Source organism: Danio rerio, chromosome 25, assembly GCF_052040795.2.
Source record: "Danio rerio strain M-AB ecotype USA chromosome 25, GRCz13ab, whole genome shotgun sequence".
Taxonomy (NCBI): Eukaryota; Metazoa; Chordata; class Actinopteri; order Cypriniformes; family Danionidae; genus Danio; species Danio rerio.
In genome coordinates this window covers 27,369,223-27,391,932 of record NC_141045.1, presented here as the reverse complement: position 1 = coordinate 27,391,932, position 22,710 = coordinate 27,369,223, and the positions used below count along the sequence as shown (strand labels likewise).

The window sequence follows — 22,710 nt, the reverse complement described above, 5'->3', positions numbered from 1 at the left end:
AATTTTTTACTGCAGCCTTTTGGAGAAACTGGGTATTAGCATTATTCAAAGTGCTATAAAGAACCGATTTCAAATAAATAGAAAATAAATTTTGGTCAGTTCTTATATAGGACATCCCATACTACATGTGTACTTTACATGAAAACATTGAACTGCACTCTTTTGGAGAAATTGGTTATTTCAGTTTTTTACAATGGCTATGACAGTTTTTTCAATACATTTAACAAGTTTCCTATACTCTTAACACAGTTAGCAAAACATCAGTCTTTGTTGGCTATACAATTAACACATTTCTTGTTGCTTTGACACAAAATGCATCCAGTTAACTCTAATTTAAAATGCTTAAACTTCTTTTACACACAAGCTCAATCAAGACCAAAACAATGTCATTTTAAAGTCAAATTTACAAATGCTTTTACACAGTATGCCAGAACAGATAACCTTATATTCTAAACAAAACTTATATATATATATATTAGGGATGCTCATTTCGGTTAATTTTGCTAACCGACAACCGCCGCTCATTAATCGGTTATTAACGGTTAACTGGTCAGATTACTATTAATTTTATATTAAACAAATTGACGTGTCTATTTTGTGTCTGACACATTAAATATTGCATTTTAAAATACTGATTTATTTTTATATGCTAGCATATTAATAATATAACAATACAACGGAGCATTTACACACACATGCAGTGTTTAGCACAGAAGAACAGAATAAACTAAATAAAATGAATAAAACAAATAGGATTGCCCTAGATTATTTTCACTTAAATAATTAATTTATATAACAAATCGAAAACACTGACTGATTATTTTTAAATAACCGGCATAGGCTGTTTTTTCCAATCATATTTTTGTCTTCCGTCAAATAAAACAGCAGACTTCCTCACATCGCTCGATCCACGGAAAATATGCATTTATTTAATGCCCCGCTGTTATTATTATAATCACAAAACCTTTTTACATTTTTAATAGAAATCATTATTTTAAAGATTATGTCTTGCTATATGGTTTCCTTTCTCTCCATCGCGGCTCAAGTGCGCACGCTGCGTGATGAAAAGACAACAACACGCGTGCATATGTTGACTTTTTGTAAACAGTTTTGTTGTTTAAATATGATATTGCATTAATGTGCATACATGCTTTATATGCTATAAAATAAAAGGTAAAGCCTGTTTGTTGCGTTTATGATGTGGATCCAGGTCAACATCAGCGCTTTTTTTGGCATCAACACGTCTGTTAAACAGCAATATTCTTCTTCTATTTTGCTTCTTTGGCAAATGTGTCTGTAGGCACGGGTTATACGTTATCGTCCCGCAAGTTAAGTATGCAGTTTAACAAGTGGCCGACCACAGCTAACGTGCTTTTTTCAACCCAAGCTCATTCTGGAAACGTAGCCCCGCGGACGTTTCTGGAGACCGCGATTTACGTGGCCGGAGGTACATAAAGGCCACTTTTGGGGTTTTTTTTCGAGCGAACTCCGCAGGGCGGTGTGGCGCCGCTCCGCCCCTCCTCTTCGCGCTCGCCGGCCGACGGCTCGCCTCCGAGTGGAGGGCTTTCCCGACGCAATCAGTTTGACCGCCTAGCTCACAGCGTTGCGTCAGCGGAGCGGAGGCCCCGGAGGAGGAGCCGGAGCCGGCCGCGGTGGACGACGATCGGGATCAAGTCCGGGGAACAGCGGGTTCCGGAAATCAGGTAAGACGAAAAACGGAATCCGGAAAATAAGGGCGAGAACGCGGCGGGATCCGAAAACGCGGTCGAGATCGAAGACGGGGGCTTTTGCTTTTTTTTTTTTTTTTCAGATCCGCTGGCTTTTCGCGCGAGAACGGCGCGGGCGCGAACGACAAAAAAACGCTCGAATACGTACCTCCCGGGACGTAAATCGCGGTCCGCAGAAACGTCCACGGGGCTACGTTTCCACAATGAGCCCGGGTTGGCTTTTTTCATTCCAAAAACGCGAGGCGCATCTTACTGCCTTTATGTTGACAAGGAAAAAAGAAGAGAAGCGCTGTCCTCTTTTGAAACGACTGAATCAGCTGGGTATCGATTGTGTAAAAGTGTTGCTGTATATGTTGTTAAAATTTTAATATTTAATAATATTATGATATTCAAGATTTGTACATTCATACAGCTCTGGAAAACTTAAAACAGCGATTAGACCTTCAGAGCGGCAATAATGCTTCCTGAAGTAAAGCGAAACGGCTATAAACTCCAGCAAGATAGATTGATTATATGCAGAGTCATACTTTATCTATAAATAAAGTATAACTATAGAAACTGTGTTCATCTTAACTGAAAGCTTCTGCGTGTTTGCTGGTCTCACGCATCGCGCACCTGTCAGTCAGTCTGTCAGCGCGTAACGCCAAAGGATTAAACAGAGAGCGCACAGATGTATTTTGGTCCCCGCCATGGAAGAATGAATGTAGCGGAAACCAAGCTCTTTAAAGAGCCCATATTATGGGTTTTTGAAAATTCCCCTCCATGTAGTGTGTAACACAGCTCTAAGTGAAGTAAAGTATTCAGCTAAGGCCTAAATCTGTAAGAATACAGTGTTAAAAACGGTTGATTCATCTATAAGGCTATTTATTGTGTATGGCCATAAACCCAAAGCACTTCACAATCATGAGGGAGGTCTCTCCACACCACACCACCACATTTTAAGGAAACTAAAGTAGTTGTTTCACAATTTTGTGTCCAGTGTATTGAAGAGTTTTAAACATGTCAGTGTACAACTTATAGTATAATTCATCCAGAAATTCACTTTTGTCCTAATTTATCCACCGTATACTTGTTTCACCAATGTATAGTTTTCCTTTATTAATTCTCTTAAACACAAAATATATTTTGAAGAATCCTGTAAACATGTAATTTTTGACTTCCATGGTATTTTTTTTTCTGCAATGGAAGTCAGTGGTTACAGGTTTTCAGTTTTCTTTAAAATATATTCTTCTGTGAAAAAAGCTCATACATGCTTGTAAGCGTTTGAAGGTGAGTAAATATTAAGTTTGGTTTCATTTTGGGTGAACTATCCCTTTAAAATGAACCAAATATATCAAGTGGGGTTTATCCTTCCATCCCACATTTGGGGTAGTACCCCTCATCATCCCCAGTAATGGCATTTTGTGGTATCTCCACACAGTTGGGATGATACCATCCCTCACACAAAGAGCATTCCACCATCAGTTCACTACAGTGTGCAGTCCTGCATACACAGTGGACATCCACAGTTGTTTTCTTAGTAGTCCAATGCTCTCTCTTGGATCATATTTAAAACGTACTCTGCCTCCTCTGAATGATGTTACAAGTTCTGTTCTTCTGTCAGCTCTCACGGAACCTACAGTTTTCAGGCCTTGAAAATAATCCACAATTGCTGAAGTTGGACTGCTGTTGAACAGTAGAATGAATAATTGTAAATTTATCTTCCACTGACCTAAGTAACCAAGACAACTTTTATTTGTCTTTGTTATCCAGACCAGTAGATAGACTGTCATAAACACAAACCTGATTTTTCCTACAAAATATGTTTTTTACAGTCAGCCAGTGATTGCCTCCAGGTTGTACAATTTGTACAAATTGGTTGCTTGGAGTACCCACAATCCCTCCATTGTGTAAGGCTCTGAATAAGAGTGTTGACTGAAGTCCATCGATGTCTGGGTACTCTTTTGCAAGCAAGTAAGATGCAAAATCCATTTCTCCAGAAGTAAGCCCGTAATGCTGATGGAGTACAGCATATGCTTGGCTTTTTGGGAGTTGCGGTGATCTCTGAAGCTTTGCACATAGTACTTTTTTTGTGGGGTCTTGTCCTTGCCACCAAGGACCATGGTTGATGTATCTTTTTTTTTTTTTTGTCTTTTTTCTTTATGAGCCTCTGAGAAAGTAAAAAAAGAAAGCATTTATTAATGTTTTACCCTTTATGTTTTGTCCTGTATTTACGTAGCATTTAGTACAAGAGTGTTTTTAAAGCAGCTTCACAACAATAAACAGTCAATTTAAATTGAGCTTTAAAGCAACTGTGATATATACAACTGTGCCATGACTCAGCTCAAGCTGGATAAGTTTTCTTGCATGTTGCATAATTCTAGATGAACAAACTCTGAGTTACAGAGAACTTTTACATTTCATAAAGTAAAACACAATCTAGTATAGATCAGGGGTCTGTTATTTACACATCACTTAAAACATCTGAGATAATTTGGCAGATAAAGGATCATTAAATCTTTTAAACAGAACAAACAGAAGCTAATTTGCGAATTAGAAGCTACTTATTAAAACTAGTTTTTAAATCAGATAAGAATATCTGGATTAACTGATCTCAGATCAATGCAAGTGCTTGTGTATGTTGAGAAAGACAGACCTATCAATCCTCAAAACCATGATCGTTATTGTAGCAAATACAGGTTTATTTTATATAATGAATAATGTGTAGATTCATTCCCACACACACTGGTATATGTCAAGTGTTTATTTCTTTTAATTTTGTTGTTTTGATGACAACTAATGAAAACCCTAAATTGAGTGTGTTATAAAATTTTAATTTTGTGAAAAAGTTCAGTATTGAAAATACCTTTAAATTGTCTCTCAGTGTTGAGATACGGTCACACTAGATTTTGTGTGTGTGTAAAATTCTGTCATATGGCGCTGTGAAAATTATTTTAAATACAGAGAGGTCATGTTTTGATCTTCGATTGGTTTCACGCAGTCAAGTGATGTGACTTCGCAGTTTATAGTTTACCAAGCTTGAACTTTTCAATGCAGTGATCTGCAAAACGTGATGCACCAGCTTGTGTTTGCTGTCTGTTGCTTTTGGGTTGGTATGAATGAAAGTCCATGGGGGAAAAAGTTCATTGCGACCATAGCTTCGTTCTGTAGGCTACACAATCATGGGAAAGATGGCTGATTTGACAGTTGTCCACAAGACCATTGACACTTGCACAAGGAGGGCAAGACATAAAATGTCATTGCAAAAGAGGCTGGCTGTTCACAGAGCTCTTTGTCCAGGCACATTAATAGAAGCTGCGGTGGTCTTATTTTATCTCTGAGGCTCTCTGTACCCTGCTATCCAAACGAATGAGGAATAATGGATTTGATCAACTGGTCTTTGAATGTGATTGACACCATCTTCTCAATGAGAAGTGTGGGCTCAGGAGAGCCCACTTGTCCTGCAGGGACGTTTGCAGCTGGATACATGATAGACGGGTGGGAGAAATGGTGCGTCGTGTGCCTGGCTGCTCTGTCTCTGGAGGATATTGAAGATATTTACCTATTTGGAACTTTGATAACAGCGTTTCTGCTGATGGGCTTATGCGGGGCCCTGGGGTATCGATGATTGATGAAAGCTGTCAGTGCTGCTCAAAACCCCACCAGGCTGGCCGGCTTGATTGAAACGCTGATGGGTAGGGTCGCTAATACTCAGACTATGGTCCTAGACTGCAAATTGGAAAACATTGGGGTGAATCTAGCGGCTTTGCAACAACATTTGGCCAGATCTGGAGACGAGTGACGGACATTAAATATCTGTGAAATTTTCCTGAAGTTGACCTAAAGTTAAAGTACTTTTCTACTCTTTCGGTTCCCCTGTTTTTTTTCCCTGCCAGACGGCCTCAGCTGGAGAAAAACAACTTCTCTCAGATAGTAAGATAAGGAGATGCTCTGAAATTCCTGCTCCCTGTCAAGGACACCTGTTGGACTCTACTGGCTTACACACACACACACACTGTTGGAGAGGAAAGGAAACTGCTAGGCTCTAGTTCAAATTATGTTCAGCAAACAATCCTGGGTGTCGGTCAGGACACAACAAATGAGGAGACTGGAACTTCTTTCCAAAGTGTATTGATATTTAGTCTAAAAATAACATAACAAATAACATGAGGATAAATTAGTACAGGTGAATGGGTACATGTACACAAAATAATCAATCTTTGCTTAGTTAGATATAATAAAGCTTACAGGCTTATCCTAAATAACAATTATAGCTCTAAATAATATAAATCTTACAAATAATGATGATACATTATCAGCAATATGTGTAATACTGAATCCAAGTGCATTAATAATTAAATAATTTCCCAAACATCACCACAAATGCAATAATATTGATTAATAACTGCAGTATAAAAGATTTTAACATTTATAGTGGCTAATGAGGCATTTAGCTGTCTCTATATAGCTTAATGATCACTCGATCGGACATGAAGCATCAAGCATTGCATGTCTGGGCATGCCCATACAGATGTAAATGTATACAAATACACTTCAACAAGGCTAAAACATACAGATATAAAGAGAAAAACTTACTTTATGGTCATGCACTAACACTTGGAAAACTTAAAACACCAAACGAACTTCAGGAGTGACAGGATTAAACTTAAGCTGCACAGCCGTCGATCTCTGACTGAATAATGAAAGCAGCAGAAAAGTGAAACTATAACTGTAACGCCTCCTACTGGAAGCATCAGGAAATGCACTCTTAAGTTTTCAGAATACAAGTCTGTTAATAAAAGTCTAGCTTTCCTTAGAGCCTTTTCTACACACACACACAGCAACAGATTGACAATCACCACCTAGCCCCTCATCCCATGCCTTCGAGTGGTTTCACCCACTAGAGGAGGTAGGAGGGTCTGTGACCAGCGCCCCCTGGCTGCAGGACCAGATGGCTTCTCGCCCTCATCAGATTACAGTATATCCACATCCCCTGTTCCTATCCCCTGTTGTGATGTTATGTCTTGTCTGTTCATGTGCTTGACTGCTGGGGCTTTTTTTTTCTTTCTGCTCTCGCCCTGCCCTAATTCAAGAGCGAGGCGAGAGGGAGTTTTTTTTGCCTCCCTCTCCTGAAATGTATCTTACTTCCTTTTTCTAAATGCTACCTCCTGTGACCTGTCTTCCCCTGAAAATTGTGATGTTTGTGTATGGTCGGGGGGGTTCTATTTCACTATACGAAAGAGTAGGTGACAAATAAAGGCTTGATTTGATTTGAACTGCACTCTGGGGAGAATTGCGAAACAAAACCCATTCAAAAAAGTGTGGGAGACTGTTGCTGGACTCAGTATTTTAAGAACCACTATACACAGACATCACGTTCGTTGTGTCAAGCCACACTTAAACAGAAACAGATGTTAGAATGTCAGAAACATATCACCTGAGGTAAAGACTGGAAAATCTTTGGTGTATTATGAGAAGGAACATGCGATCAACATAGTCTTATGTAATATAGAAATTTTATAATGCTCTCAATTTGGGATTTTTATTAGTTGTCATAAAAATCATCAAAATTAAAAGAAATAAACACTTGACATATATCAGTCTGTGTGGTAAGGAATCTATATATTTATACAAGTTTTACTTCTTTATTTACTTTCTTAAATGGAATTAGTGCAATAAATCAACTTTTTGAAGATATTCTAATTATATGACCAGCACCTGTACTCGGTTATCAGCCATGTAAGCTAAAGTACACAAAAGTACCTGTAGATATATTGGTTGGTAAATGATACACAATGATTTTTTAAGGCTTACACATTTTTGTCAACAGTATTGTATTCATACATTTAGTTCATTTTATCTGTAGAGTGGATTTGCCTAATGTGACAGCATTAAACTTTCTTCATCCCATGGCAAAAGGCTTAACAGACTAATTAAATGAATTTAAATAATAAAAAAAGATTTTGAGATTTCAGAAATGGTCGGAATGCCCAATGCTGCAGCAAGTCACTGACATATTAGCTGTCAACAATTAAATGTGAGCCAGACACATAACATATGTATATGTAGCCGGGTGGCAAATCAAGACACAAAACAAGCATGTAAAAGATTGCTTTAAATGGGGGTTTTATCTAACTGCTGTTTAATAAGAAAATATTACAGCGGTCGAAGGGAGCACAGCGGAATAAGCTCCTTGAAAACACTTTTTCCCAAAAAATAACAATAATAAATAATCCTGAACAGTTAAACAGAAATAAAACTCAAAATCCTACTTTTATGCAAATCTCAATAGCACAATGTTAAGAAAAATGCAAGAGCACAAAACTTCGGGTACTATAGTGCCCCAATAAATAAAAATATTTATACAAAAATCGAATACAAAAATGTTTTCTTTATCCTACACTGAAATACGGCAGTGCTATTGTACAAAAAAAGAAATAAAAGCATGTTAGCACAACCAATTTAACCTTATATCACACAATTTGAACATTTTCAATGAAGTATACATTATACACACATGTATCACCACACAAGATACCTTATTTTATAGGACAACAATAATACTCTATCAAATTCCGAGAAACAGTAAATGAACTTAGTATATAACATGAAATAATAAACTTACATCAGAAATCCTGATTACTGTTCAACATGGAGTCCACTATATTGTACACAAGCCAAGTCATCCCAAAACAATGCTTTTCCACGACGATCACAGCTCATCACACACAACTCACCACGATGCAAACATGGCTTCTCTGCTCAGTCACGCAGGTGCGTGCACGCGCCTGCCCGCCAACACACACACACACATCGCGAGACAAGGACAGACTTCTCTTAAAGGGGCCATGGTCAATTTTCAACATAACATATAAGAACTGGATTTATCCCTCTGGCCACTCTCTCCCCTGTTAAGAACTCATTGTCCTCAATGATTTCAATACATATTCTTAACTTCTTTCACCGCTTCTCTGAAAAATACACTACCAAGGGTTGTCAAAACCTGGGAAAACACTTCAGGACTGAGTGAAACAGAGTTACAAGCTGATCTTGGTGCATTAAATGGGTTGGAATGCACACCAGCATTGACTCGACTAGTTCTTCTTGGTGCTGGGACAGGTTTTTTAGACACATGTTCCTCCACCAATGGGTCAACGCACTCATCTGTTACTTGCTCTGGATGAGAAGATTGCTGTTCTTCATCATCCCGAACAAGATCTGATTCCACCGGAAATGATTCCTCTACTGACCTGGAGACTCCCACATCTATATTTCTAGGTTCCTGACGACCAGGAAATGTTACTTCTTCCAATACTACACACTCAGGGTCTACATCATCTTTCACCTTTACAAGTGGGGAGTGTGTTAATGGAGGTGTCAAACCACTCTCCGATACCACCGTCTCAACAACCGGACCAACACAAGGGCGTAAATCAACTCTGTGCACTCTCCTACAAGGACCACTCTCAAGAGGTTCAACTGTATATGTGGTGTCCTGTACTTCTACAACTCTATACACAGTAGGAGCCCACGCATCTTGGATCTTGTTTCGGCCAGCTGGTCGGTGACGCAAGTACACTGTTTGACCTACATTAACTGTGGGACAGTAAACCCTCTCATTTAAGGGAGCAAGTCTTTCAGAAGCCTTTTGTTCGGCATACACTTTTGCTCTTTCATGAGCCTCTTTGAGTCGGTTTTGATGAATGGCTAACCAATCCTGCCTTCCCTCTACAGATTGTTCATGGCCTAGAAGAGCATCAACAGGAAGACGCGGTTCTACACCAAAGAGCAAGAAATAGGGTGAGTACCCAGTCGTGGCATGTGGAGTTACATTGTAGGCATAAGTCAACTCAGAGAGGTGTTCTGGCCAACGCTTTTTCGTCGTGAAGTGTTCTATTGAACCGCTCGCATTGTGCATTGCCTTGCGGATGGTAGGGAGTGGTGCGCGTTTTCTTCACACCATACAGTCGACACAGCTCAGCAACAACTTCACTTTCAAAATTCCTTCCCTGATCCGAATGTAACCTTTGTGGCACCCCATAATTCATGAACCACTCTTTGAGTAAAACCTTGGCTGTAGTGTCAGCTCGCTGATCTCTGGTGGGGAATGCCTGAGTAAATTTAGTAAACACATTAGTTACAATCAATACATTCTCGCAACCATCTGAGGCGGGTTCAAGCATGGTATAATCTACCGCTACCACTTCCAAAGGCCTTGAAGCTAAAAACGACTTCATTGGAGGTTGAATTCGTGGCTGGGGCATTTTAGTTAGAACACAACGTTGACAATGTTTAATCCACCCTTCCACATCTTCATACATGCCAACCCAGAAACACCTTTGCCTTAAGAGGTGGAGGGTACGCTCAATGCCTTGGTGTCCCATTTTATTATGGACACTTTCAAGGACTTGCTCTTTTAGACAGGCTGGCAAAAGCAACTGCTGACACTCACCAAAACTAGGATTATCCACCACACGATACAACAACCCATCGGACTCTCTAAGGTGTTTCCATTGCTTTAACAATGACAGTACAGGCTTTGGCAGGTCGCTTCTCTCCTGTCTTGTGGGCTTTCGCTTATAATTCCAAAACTCCCTAAAAGAGCTAAGAGTCAAATCTCTATCCTGGAAACTCTTTACATGAATCTGTCTAACCTTACAGCACTGTTCACCAGCTACCACTAATTCCAGATCTAGAGGTGTACCTCTGTTGATCACATTGCAAATGGTAATGCAATCATCATATTCAGTGTCTTCAGAATTAGCAGGCTCCCCTGCTAATGGCTGCCTAGAGAGGGCATCAGCAGCAGCATTATGCCGGCCAGGCCGATATTTGACCTCAAAATCAAAAACAGCTAATTGGGCCACCCACCTTTGTTCGACTGCACCCAATTTTGCTGTTCTCAGATGACAAAGTGGGTTATTATCTGTAACAACTACAAATTTTGAGCCAAGCAAATATCCCCGGAACTTTTCTGAAACAGCCCATTTAAGAGCTAGAAGCTCAAGCTTCATGCTACTATAGTTCCGGTCATTCTTTTCCGCATTGCGCAGTCGTCTACTAGCATAGGAAATCACTCTTCTACTGTCACCTTGTTGCTGATAGAGTATGGCACCAAGTCCCTCACTACTGGCATCTGTTTCTACTATAAACGGCAGAGTAAAGTCTGCATAGCCTATAATTGGAGCTGATATAAGCCTATCCTTTAAAAGCTCAAAGGCTGCATGACACTCTGTAGACCACAGTGAACAAAACTCAGGCCTTCTCACCATGCCCAGCTTTCTCAGACAAAAGTTCACTAGATCATGAAGTGGGCCAGCAATTTTGGAAAATCCTTCAATAAACTTCCTATAGTAGCTACAGAAGCCTAGAAATGATCTCAACTCTTTTACTGTACAAGGAGTTTTTCAACTTCTTACAGCCTCAACCTTCTCAGGGTCAGTTCCAATGCCATGACCTGAAATGTGATGACCCAGGAACTTTACCTCATTTTGGAGGAAACAGCATTTTTCAATCTTCACCTTGAGCCCTATTTCTTTCAGCCTTTTCAACACAACTTCCAGCCTCTGCAGATGTTCGTGGAAAGAAGATGAATAAACAAGGATATCATCTAGATAGACCAGCATAATCTGAAAAATCAAATCTCCCATAGTAGATTGCATAAGACGCTGGAATGTAGACGGTCCATTACAAACCCCGAAAGGCATTTGAGAATACTCAAATATACCAAATGGGGTAGTAAATGCTGTCTTTGGTTGGTCTTTTTCACGCACGGCCACCTGATGGTACCCACTAGCCAAATCAAGAGTTGAAAAGAACTTGGCACCATGTAACGCATCAAAACATTCATCAATGCGAGGCAATGGAAATGCATCTCGCTTTGTCTTTGAATTCAATTGTCTGTAATCGACACACAATCGAAGATTTCCATCTGTCTTTCTCACGAGCACTATGGGTGAAGCATAAGCACTAGTGCTGGGTTTAATGACTCCTTTTTTTAAAAGTTTAGTGATATGCTCCCGGACTTCACCATACTGGGTTGGTGGGACACGGCGATAGGGCAGGAAAATTGGTACATCATCTACCAGATTGATCTCGTGCTGCACTTTATCAGAAAACCCTAGCTCTTCATCATCGAGTGCAAAAACATCAACATACCTTAACAACAAATCTTTAAGTTCTGTCTGCTGCTCAGACGTACCACCAAGCTGCATCTTTTTAAGAAAGTCTGGTAAAGTATTTGTCAATGCTTGATTCTCTTCTCTGTTTACAGTTATCTCTTCTACACCGGCTGATATCCTCTGGAACTTAACTTCACCACCACTCGTTGGACTTAAGGATTCAACTGAACAGAGAGTACCCAGCCGGGTACGAGGCTGCAACCATTTATCCACTGTGGAAAAATTTACAACCTGTACTGGAAACAAAGGCCTTTCCATGGAAACAAGAGAAGGTACCACTATTAAGCCCTCAGGCAAAGGTGAGTTCCCAGGCTCTAGCAACAGGTTTGCAGAACCCTCAGTTAACTTGCACTTTTTTCTTTTGACCATCAAAGTTGAAACGGACCAAGCAGGAATATGCACCCCGTCTTTCCCAGCTACCCGTGCAGCAACGCGTTTCTCAAAGCAACTGGCACTCTGCATCTGCTGAAAAACTTCCCGCCAATCAGATTGCAACTCTCCACCGAGAGTAGTATCAAACTCAACATGAACTAATTGCCTACATCGACCTAAAATATTCATGCCAATGAGAGCTGGCACAGCAGAAGAGCTTTGGGTATCCCGAACCACCAAGAAGCCACATTCGGGTATGCTGACACCCATAGCTTCAACTGGTAGCTCAAGATAACCAAGGTAAGGGATGCCTAACCCATTGGCCGCTGTAATTTTTAGCCAGCCAGGTGTGGAAAGCATATCTTCAGTCTCACCTGCTAAATGCTTTTTAAAGAAATGTTCTGTAACCGTACTGACTTGGCTTCCGGTGTCAAGTAAACATGAAACACTCACACCTCCAATCTTTAGGTCAACTACAGGACATTTCCCCACTGCATGCCGGAGTAATCGGTCACGATCTGTATTCATGTGAGTGGAGCCAATAGACTGCCCTCGCATCGCCTGGCTCATAGCGACCGAGGGTGGGCATTTCCCTGTGGCGAAGAGGATGAAAAATCCTCCTTGACTGCTGGTTTGGCCTTTCTTTCACAGCTTTTGGCTATGTGTCCCACCCCATTACATTTAAAACAAATAGGCTGGCCGTCATCTGTAAACCTAGGCTGCATTTTTGATTTATTACGATTCTCTGATTCGGGTTTACCACATTGCAGGGTAAATTTCTGAACAGCTTGAGTTAGCTCGCCGATGGCTTTACCTTGTTCTGCAACTACTTTTAGAATGTCATCAAGGGTAATAGAGCTCTTCGCAGGCATTGCCAAGGCTGCACATTGGACTTCTGTAGCTTCAGAGTTTACATTACGGTTAATGGCTACTCTACTCGCTCGCAATTTGGGATCTTCAAGCGACCACATTAGAGCTTCATTCCTAACTTCAAAGTTGACTGTGGTTTATCCCTCACCAACTTACGAAGTTCTCTCCTGAGTGAGGCATCTCGCAATCCCTCAATGAATTGGTCTCTGAGAGTAACATTCATATTTGCAATAGCATCAGGTGACTGTTTCAACACAGAATTCAATATTTGCGACAAGGCATACGAGTATGCACAAAGGTCTTCACCTTCTAACTGTTTGCGGGTATAGAAGGTCTGCAATAACTGTGCAGAACTACGTTTTTCTCTAAAGGCCTCTCGCAGGTATTGAAAAATAACCTGCTGTTTGTGGAGACTGGCCCTCTTTCCTTAACCTAACCTCTTCCAACGCAGCACCCTTTAGTAAGGAAAGAACAAAGTCAGTTAGGTCTTCTGGGCTCTGATTTCGTACAAGCAATACTCTTTCTACTTCTTCTATAAACTCATTAACACTTCTACCATCTTTGTCGAAATCACCACTAAAAGGCTGAATTTGACGCTCTCTGGGCACATACAGGTAAGACCTAGTTGGCTCTCTATTTAGATTGGAAATAGCTGCCATGGCTTCAGCATGCTTTCTACTGAGCTCTTGGATTTGTCCCTGGAGCTCATCCATACCCTGATGTACACCCTCTCCACCGACAGCACCCTGTAGTTCTACCCCCTCTTCATCAACATGTGACATACTCCATTAAAATGACGGCCTTATTAAAAGCACAAAGTACATGCAAGACGTTTTTTTTTTCAAAGGATATGCATCTCAAAGTCTGTATAATGATACAGCAGTCTCTTGAATTTTAGCTGCAGATGGCGATGTCCACTTCTCGTCCAGTGATCCCGTCCCTTGGCCACAAACACCTCAGCCGACGACACCAGCCTGGACACCCTCAGCAACGTTGACTGCTTCCAATTCCTGGTTACTGACGCACTCGAACCTGCCACTGCCGTATTTCAGTAAAAAAATAAGCTCCCAACAGTCAGATACCCCACTCCTGGTACCAAAAATGTAGCCGGGTGGCAAATCAAGACACAAAACAAGCATGTAAAAGATTGCTTTAAATGGGGGTTTTATCTGACTGCTGTTTAATCTCAGAAAATATTACAGCGGTCGAAGGGAGCACAGCGGAATAAGCTCCTTGAAAACACTTTTTCCCAAAAAATAACAATAATAAATAATCCTGAATAGCTATACAGAAATAAAACTCAAAATCCAACTTTTATGCAAATCTCAATAGCACAATGGTAAGAAAAATGCAAGAGCACAAAACTTCGGGTACTATAGTGCCCCAATAAATAAAAATAATTATACAAAAATCGAATACAAAAATGTTTTCTTTATCCTACACTGAAATACGGCAGTGCTATTGTACAAAAAAAGAAATAAAAGCATGTTAGCACAACCAATTTAACCTTATATCACACAATTTGAACATTTTCAATGAAGTATACATTATACACACATGTAACGTTATCACCACACATGATACCTTATTTTAAAGGACAACAAAAATACTCTATCAAATTCCGAGAAACAGTAAATAAACTTAGTATATAACATGAAATAATAAACTTACATCAGAAATCCTGATTACTGTTCAACATGGAGTCCACTATATTGTACACAAGCCAAGTCATCCCAAATAAACGCTTTTCCACGACGATTACAGCTCGTCACACACAACACACCACGATGCAAACATGGCTTTTCTGCTCAGTCACGCAGGTGCGTGCACGCGCCTGCCCGCCAACACACACACACACATCGCGAGACAAGGACGGACTTCTCTTAAAGGGGCCATGGTCAATTTTCAACATAACATATAAGAACTGGATTTATCCCTCTGGCCACATATAACTATTTCTTCACCAAAAATCTCAGTGAGAATACTAACCATGTCTATGTGTCTAGAAATAGAAGTGCAAAATGCTTGGAAATTACCTTCTTAAAGTATTCATGTTTGTAAAGAAAGGTCATAGAAGTTAAAGGGTTAGTACAGTAGGTGAGAATTCAAAGTGACTATTACCGCCGGTCATATACCGCCGCCGTTTGAAATAGGAGCCGCTTTGTTTTTAGTGTATGACCGCAGTTTGTGAATGAGCCGCCAGGCTGCGCAAAGGGAGGGGATGCGAACCGACAGAAATAGCCCACACAGCAGCCTTAAATAGGCTATTGTGCTTGTTAATGAGATTAAACAATAAGTCAAAGCATAATAATTCCTTTATTAATCATTTAAAATTTGTTAACACGCTTTATTGTTATTCAAAACTTTTTAAGTGCAAAGAGGATTCTTTTTGAAAAATAGAATTGAAAAAGTTAAAGACAACTAATATGAAAGCACAAACATTCAGTACAAATATTCTAAGTATGCCTAAATTAAAACATGAAAGCAGTCTTTTAGCCTAAATGTAAAGAGATTTTCAGTGTTTGCTATTTTGGTAGGACTAACACAAGACCTTTTAATTTATCTTTTTATTTACATTTTCGTTGTTGATCATATTTTACTATTTAATTTTATGTCACAATTATTGTACATAATAATAAACGAATAATGAAAAATAATAAAAATAGGCCTTATATATTTAAGGACATGTGGTGAAACACTAAGAAACGGTCAGGCGCATGGTCTAAAGAGCTTAAGTTGAATACTGCTTCATAAAATAATTTTGCCGCAGGACATATCTCGCAGGTTTATTTTTTATAGTTTTCAGATAATTTTTTTTGTTTTAAAACAACAATGTTCTCTTTAAAGTTCTCTTTAAAGTATAACTGTTGTTTTGTTTTTTTACTTAATGGCCCAGTATGTTTTGTATTTTAATATCAATTTCAGTCACCTTGCATATGCATTTGAAATATAATGTGCGCATAACCGCGAAAAGAAGAAAAAACTGTCAAAGGTTAGAGCTAATTCATCAAAATTAGCTATATTAAAATACAGCATGTAAGTTAATACAGGCAGAGTGTGAACAAACTCAAGGTAAAGCTTAGATATGCGCTTGCCTTTTAATGCATTTAAAAAGATTTGCAGCCTTTTAATAGGCTACAGGCGACTATGGTGTATAATGTTTTACTTTAAAACTTTAAAACAGATTGCTATTTTTCTAATGACATATGATTTAATAAATTTGTATTTCAAAAATTTCTCTTGTTTGAATTTTTTAACTGCACTTTTTAGGAAATATTTTAGTACATCAAAAAGTGTGGTTATAATGACATCTGACTGGCTAATCCAGCAAAAAAATCACTAAAATGTAGTATTTAAATCTCATAGTTAAATGGAAACAGAGGCGTATAACTGCAAAAAGGTCCACTTGAGAAAAAAAGAACCATCCCTTTCACCAGGCTGGCAACGGGCCTCATGTGTGCGCATGAGTCGATATGTTGCCTTTTTATAGTCTACATGCTACTATGATGTATAATAATGTTGTTATTGTTGTTTTGTCTGGTAACCTTAGGCTAAAACTTATAATTCATAAACGTGTTAGAAATAAAGCATGAAAAACACGTTAAAAACTATTTCTTTTGCGTATAATCGGGAAAAAAACAGTCATACAGTTGGTTAAGAGGATTTATTTATTCTGAGAAAAAAAAAGCAAATAGAAATACAAAAATAACTGAATGTTTTCTTTTAAGTTGTCTCTAATACTGAAGACGTCGGTGGGCGCTAACAGAGGTTCGTGGGGACCGTAGAAATTCCTTCACTCTGTCCTTTATGCGTTTGCTGTCAGCGCTGGTCAGGTTAGCGAATCTCTTAATCACGCTGTCTCTAACGAACTTTTTTAGGTTCACGGACAAAGCAACTTTGCCTCTTGAACCATCCCAGTTCGTTGTGGATGCCCACTCCGCGTAGCGCTGGTCTGGCACAACTGCACGAAACAGCAAGCAACCATATCGATCTGGCCGTCCATGACTCTGAACCATAAGCATGTCAATGTGCTCTTGAGTGGGAGGGGAGAACAGTATGGCAACTTGAATTTGGAGTCGGGCCAGCAGAGGTGACTTCGGACTGTTCCATATCCTCATTCTGGTTAACGGGTGTAGCAGGTATTGTGTCCACTGAGCTTCCGTTGCTACTGTTTGCACTTCTTTCAGCTGAAGCACAGTGGTTGCATGAGTTTAAATCATATCCTTGTGACTGTTGTTTAAGTCTGAAAGGGCTGCTTTGCAGGCATTCAGCTCTTTTCGCATAGCCTCCGTCTCTAGCACACCAGCCGCTAGCTGCTCTCTCAGTGCCTTAATAACGCAGGGCTGCCTCTTCGGCTGACGCCTCGGATCCTTCGCCACAGCCGGGGGTGTAGTGTGTGGGTTGATCACACTTAACAGCGCATCGGCCTTGGTCAAGCCAAAAAATAAAGACGAGCTTCTTAAAGCCATCGAAACATTCTGGCGGCATCGTTTGACAATAACTGTCTGCAACAGATACATCGACCACCTTCAGAAAGTTTTGCCAGCTGTGGTAGAGCGCAACGGAGGCTCCACTGGAATGTAGCAGATGCGTTAAAACTTGGTATTATTTATTAAACTGACATTTTATTACACCATATCAGTATGTTGTTTCTTTTTTATAAATGGTTGAAAATTTACAACACATAAACTAAGACACACACACACACACATACTAATTTATATTTGGTTGACAATAAATAAATAAAAGAAAGAATTAATGAATGAATCCTACAGTCTGCTTGTGCCTCTATGTTTGTTAGAGTTACTGGAGACATCCAGTAAGACACAGTCAAATCAGTCCAGATGCACTGGAGAGACCTGAAACATGTTAATTTTTCCTTATTGGCTATATGACATTTAGATGTTGCATATTTTGTGGTCTTAAGGAAAGTGTTAAGTATTTCAGCACATAAGAGCAAATATAGCTTATAGCCCATTTCGTTGCGCTCGGCAGCTTTTCACTAATAAAGCTCTTCATGTAAATTTCATTTTTCAATTTTAGCACGTCATATAAAAACATCAACACAATTGTTTGGGGAGACAAAACACTTTTTTTTTTGCAGTTTTCCCCGATGCGTTTTTTAAAGTGGCACTGCATAGCTGGATAACAGAAAAAGGTCGCATTCTGCTTTCACTCTCCCCAAAAAATGCTCTGTTTGCACGATTTGATTATTATCATCGTACCCACTATATAATTATTTAAACCTTCTCTGGTGTTTATTGTTTTTAGATAATATCTAAAATCTTTAAAAAAAAAAAATCTTGTAAAATGAAAGTTTAATTTGGCTTTAACGGTTTCATTTATGTAGGCTACATAGACCTACCTAAACTGTTATAGCTTGCTTTTGCTTGTTTTATATTGGTTTATTTATTTAATGCGGATTTATCCGATAATGTAATTCTTTAAATTATATTTAAATATGGCTCAGGCAATTTTTTCAAGATTTGACACTTGTTTTGAGTCTACAAAAGGGGACAGGTAATTTGTAAAGATTTATGTCTTTCTGTTGTCTTTAATATGGTGTATAGATTATTATGCGTTATTGAAACATCAAGGGGACGCAACAAAGTCACTTATAAATTAAAATTGTATTATGCAACAGCCTTTAAAACGGAAACATAAGGGCGATTATAAGCAAAAAGACCTCAGCCTATAAGGCTAGATGTTTTCTTTCCCTTATTTATTTATTTATTTATTTATTTATTTATTTATTTATTTATGTGTTTGACACATGTAACTCGTGTGCGATCGGTGTAATGACGGCAAGCCATCTTTCCCAGACTCAGGGCAAATTCCGCCTCTCCTTTCACTCCGCCCCGAAGCTCCAGCTGGCCCTCCTGGCATCCACTGCGTAAAACATATGCTGGATAAGTTGACGGTTCATTTCGCTGTGGCGATTAATAAAGGGACTAAACCGAAAAGAAAATGAATGGACGAATGAATGAATAAATTAATAATAAAATAAAAATAAGGTAATAATCTTTCAACACAAATGCATGGTAAGAGGTCTTTTTATTTTTAGAGATGGTACATTTGAATTGGCTCTTCCCACTTCCCTCACCTCAAAACTGAAAGTTGCAAAGAGAACTATAGCTCATTTACACCTTGATGCCTTAGCCTCAATAGCAAAGATCATAGCCCATTTACACCTCAACACAGTGCAAGTTTAGCGGAAGAATGTCAAATCAGAATCACGCAGATGAAGCACACCAGCTACTACTATCATGAAACTATTAAAATGGCATTGGCATAAATTTGCAGCAGCTTTTTTCGCGCAACAGAAATGCGGCGTTGGGAAGCAATCAATGAATAAAAACTGGGTTAAAAGTGAAATCGGCTTTTTATTGTATCCCTATTAGGCTAACTATATCAGTGCATTGGCCTTTTATGGTGTCATCTCGATAGAATAGCCTAAGTTATATTGAAATAATTTAAAGAATAAATATATAAAAAGCACATTAAATAAATAAACAAACAAGACAGTGCAAAAAAGGTCAGTAGTGCAAACAAATATGAATATAACATTAAATTAAAAAATTATTAATAAAAAAAAATTGAATAAAAAATAAAAATATAATAATAAAAATAAAAATTGATTTTTGAAAACATAAGACAGGATAAAGGTAATAATAGTAGCCTATTATCAAAAGTAGGTCCACATAAAGAGTTCCAGTATTTGTGTGTTGGAGACAGGAGCGGGTATTGTTTGTTGAACACACAGCAGCACACACACTCCCCCAGTAAGATGGGCAGTTTCTGTTCGACAGGGACTCAAAGTTGTTTTGTATGTGTTGGATTATCGGGTAGAATTTTTCCCGGATCTCGGAGTATTTAGTGCATTCAGTAAGAATATGCAGCTTCGTCTCAATCAGCTGCTGAGGGCAGCCATGTTTTTTTTGAGCCAGCCCGTCTCTACGGCCAGCTGATGTCTGCTGCCCGCTTCTAACATGTTAGAAAATACTGCAAATCAAGCTGTCGGTATCTCCCTGCGGTTGAAATTGTTCGTTATTCGAAAAAAAGACAGAAAAGAAAAAAAATATCAGGCACAGTAGATGCTTGATTTATTTTAGGCCTTTATTCAGCTGCAATCTTGCAATTCTGATAACTTTTAAAGATAATGTCTGTTTTAATAATACGAAAACATTTATTTAAAAAGTATTTTGTGACACCCACATCCGTCATTAAAACGCATGTTTTAATAACTCAGAATCCATGCGTTAGTTTTAGTCGGATAAAAACTAACGCCTACTGTATGCAATACTATATGTAAAAACTAAATTATTATAAACTAACTAAACTGGGAAACGGCAAATCAACAAACTTTGTTTGTGATAATGGGACCTTGGCTAACGACGGTTTTGGGAAACGCATCTAATTATATATTTTTCACTATAGACTATCCTTTGCCGTGCATCAGTACAATTTTGCTTTTGACCTATGTCAAGTGAAAGCAACACGCATCCCGGCATTATGGATATAGTTAATTATTAGCTAATAATAATAATAATAATAATAATAATAATAATTATTATTATTATTATTATTATTATTATTATTATGCATTAGTTGACATAATGCTTTTTTAAACAAGCTATTTTTTTTCTTTCTCTACATGCGCGTGAAAGAGAAAATGAAAAGAGAAAATAAACAGACAAATAATATGCGGCTCACTTTGCATGCGGATATGCCCATTTATTTAATTAATTTATTAAAACATGACAGTTTTTAACATGAAGTGGCAGTTGGTCAAACATTTTTAACATAGCCTTTAATAAATAATAAATAGCTTACTGATAAAGTATGTTGAGGTGATCGCAAGTTCACAACTGTGAGATGATGTGCTGTGAGGTGATGTGCTCTACCGGCAGGATAATCTATATTATTTTGCTGTTTTTCATATGCGCACGTTTAAGATTTGAGATAATAACATTGCCATGATAGTCAAAGAAATCAAAACATTATTTTCACCCCAACGCAATTTAATCGGGCACTGAAGGCTAATAACTTAATTCTTATATTTGCTTTGGGACTTCTCACCATGTATCTTTTCTACAGCATACAGTATAGTGTAAGAGCATGTCTATTACCAGAAAAACTAAATTAAAATTATATTTTAATTGAACACATCACATTACATACAGTAAGCTACGCCTACAGAACAGTCTGTTTAGCATTGTGAAAAGGCAAAGCTGAATATCTGTGGTTAAAGTGCCACCCAGCGGTCAAATGCTGCTGGCGCATCAAGTACCGCAGTCGCCGCGGTATGAATGGCGGCACAAGGAACACATTGAAGTAGTAACATCTGTACCTCAAGTATACGTATTTATTCTTAAATGAAAGTACAAAAGTGTACCATTTGAATAATTATCACTCATATGATGGTTGTATTTTTAATTCTTAGTGTGTACTGTATAACAGTTTTAAAGTTGTTTTAAAAAGGATGATTGTTTTTTTTTTTTTATTGACATTAATCTTTCTCAATTCTATAAAATACTCCAATAACGAAATATACAGACTTTGTGTGTGTGTGTGTGTATATATATATATATATATATATATATATATATATATATATATATATATATATATATATATATATATATATATGCATTATGGGCTTCAGAAAAAAAAAAGTACTGGACAAATTTCCTAAAGATGGACTTGTGTGGATGATTCTTTGCAACACGTGATGTTTTTAAACAAATTTCAGGAGGAGCATGCACAGAAGTTTCAGTATCGAATACGTCATTGACAATTATCTCATCATCAAATCAGTTTCTGAGCAACGCCTATATATACCAAAGCTGTCTTACCTGCAGCATCTCACGACTTTAGCATTGGCACATCCAATCGCTGTAGCCTTGTCCAAACAGCAAATTTCCATGAGGATGACACGGCTCCTCTTGCAAACTCCAAGCCGACGTCCAGCGCATCAGCACTCTGCAGAGTATATCAACAGAGTCTGCGGTCTTAACTTAGGTCCGCCACGCCGCCGCTCTTCCAGACACCGGCAACAAACCTGAGCCGCTCCCCAGTTGGAAACCACCGGCCCAGATCAAGCGAGTGCCAGGCCACCGCTCTACAGGCGAAGCGCCACCATCGGCCAATTCGCCATGACAGCGTGAGCACGTCTCCGCTACGGCCTCATCCACCCCCCACCAATGACTGTAAAAAATATGGACGACGCGACAGCCCTTTTTCCCATTGAACGCCTTGAGGGCAAAACGCCTGCTTGACGGGCACAAACTGTCGCAAAAGACTGCTGAAATTGGAGCCAGACATGCGCAGAAGGATTGTCTGATGGAGCCAGAGGAGGAGCCGCGAAAATGAGCAGAGTCGAGCTTCCAATCAAACGCTTTATGTAAAATCAACTACGCCCCCCGAACTTCTCAGCATGCGTTTGCTGTCATATCAACACAAATGGATGTAATAACGTTAACAAATATGAGGGTTTTATATATTCAATCGCGCCAGCTCCAGGCCGCAGCGCATAACTTACTCGCGGCGTCGCGGGCTGATTCCGGCTCGCATGCGGCAGC

At 39.0% G+C, this 22,710-nt stretch overlaps 1 long non-coding RNA gene across 1 annotated transcript in view; it reads left to right on the top strand.

The window, feature by feature from the left end:
- The window catches only part of LOC147837838 (uncharacterized), a 220,598-nt gene that overhangs the window by 28,822 nt on the left and 169,066 nt on the right, over positions 1–22,710 (top strand). The window contains exon 2 of the long non-coding RNA XR_015526554.1: positions 16,026–16,201. This is a non-coding gene — a long non-coding RNA (uncharacterized LOC147837838). The remainder of the gene's footprint in view (positions 1–16,025; positions 16,202–22,710) is intronic.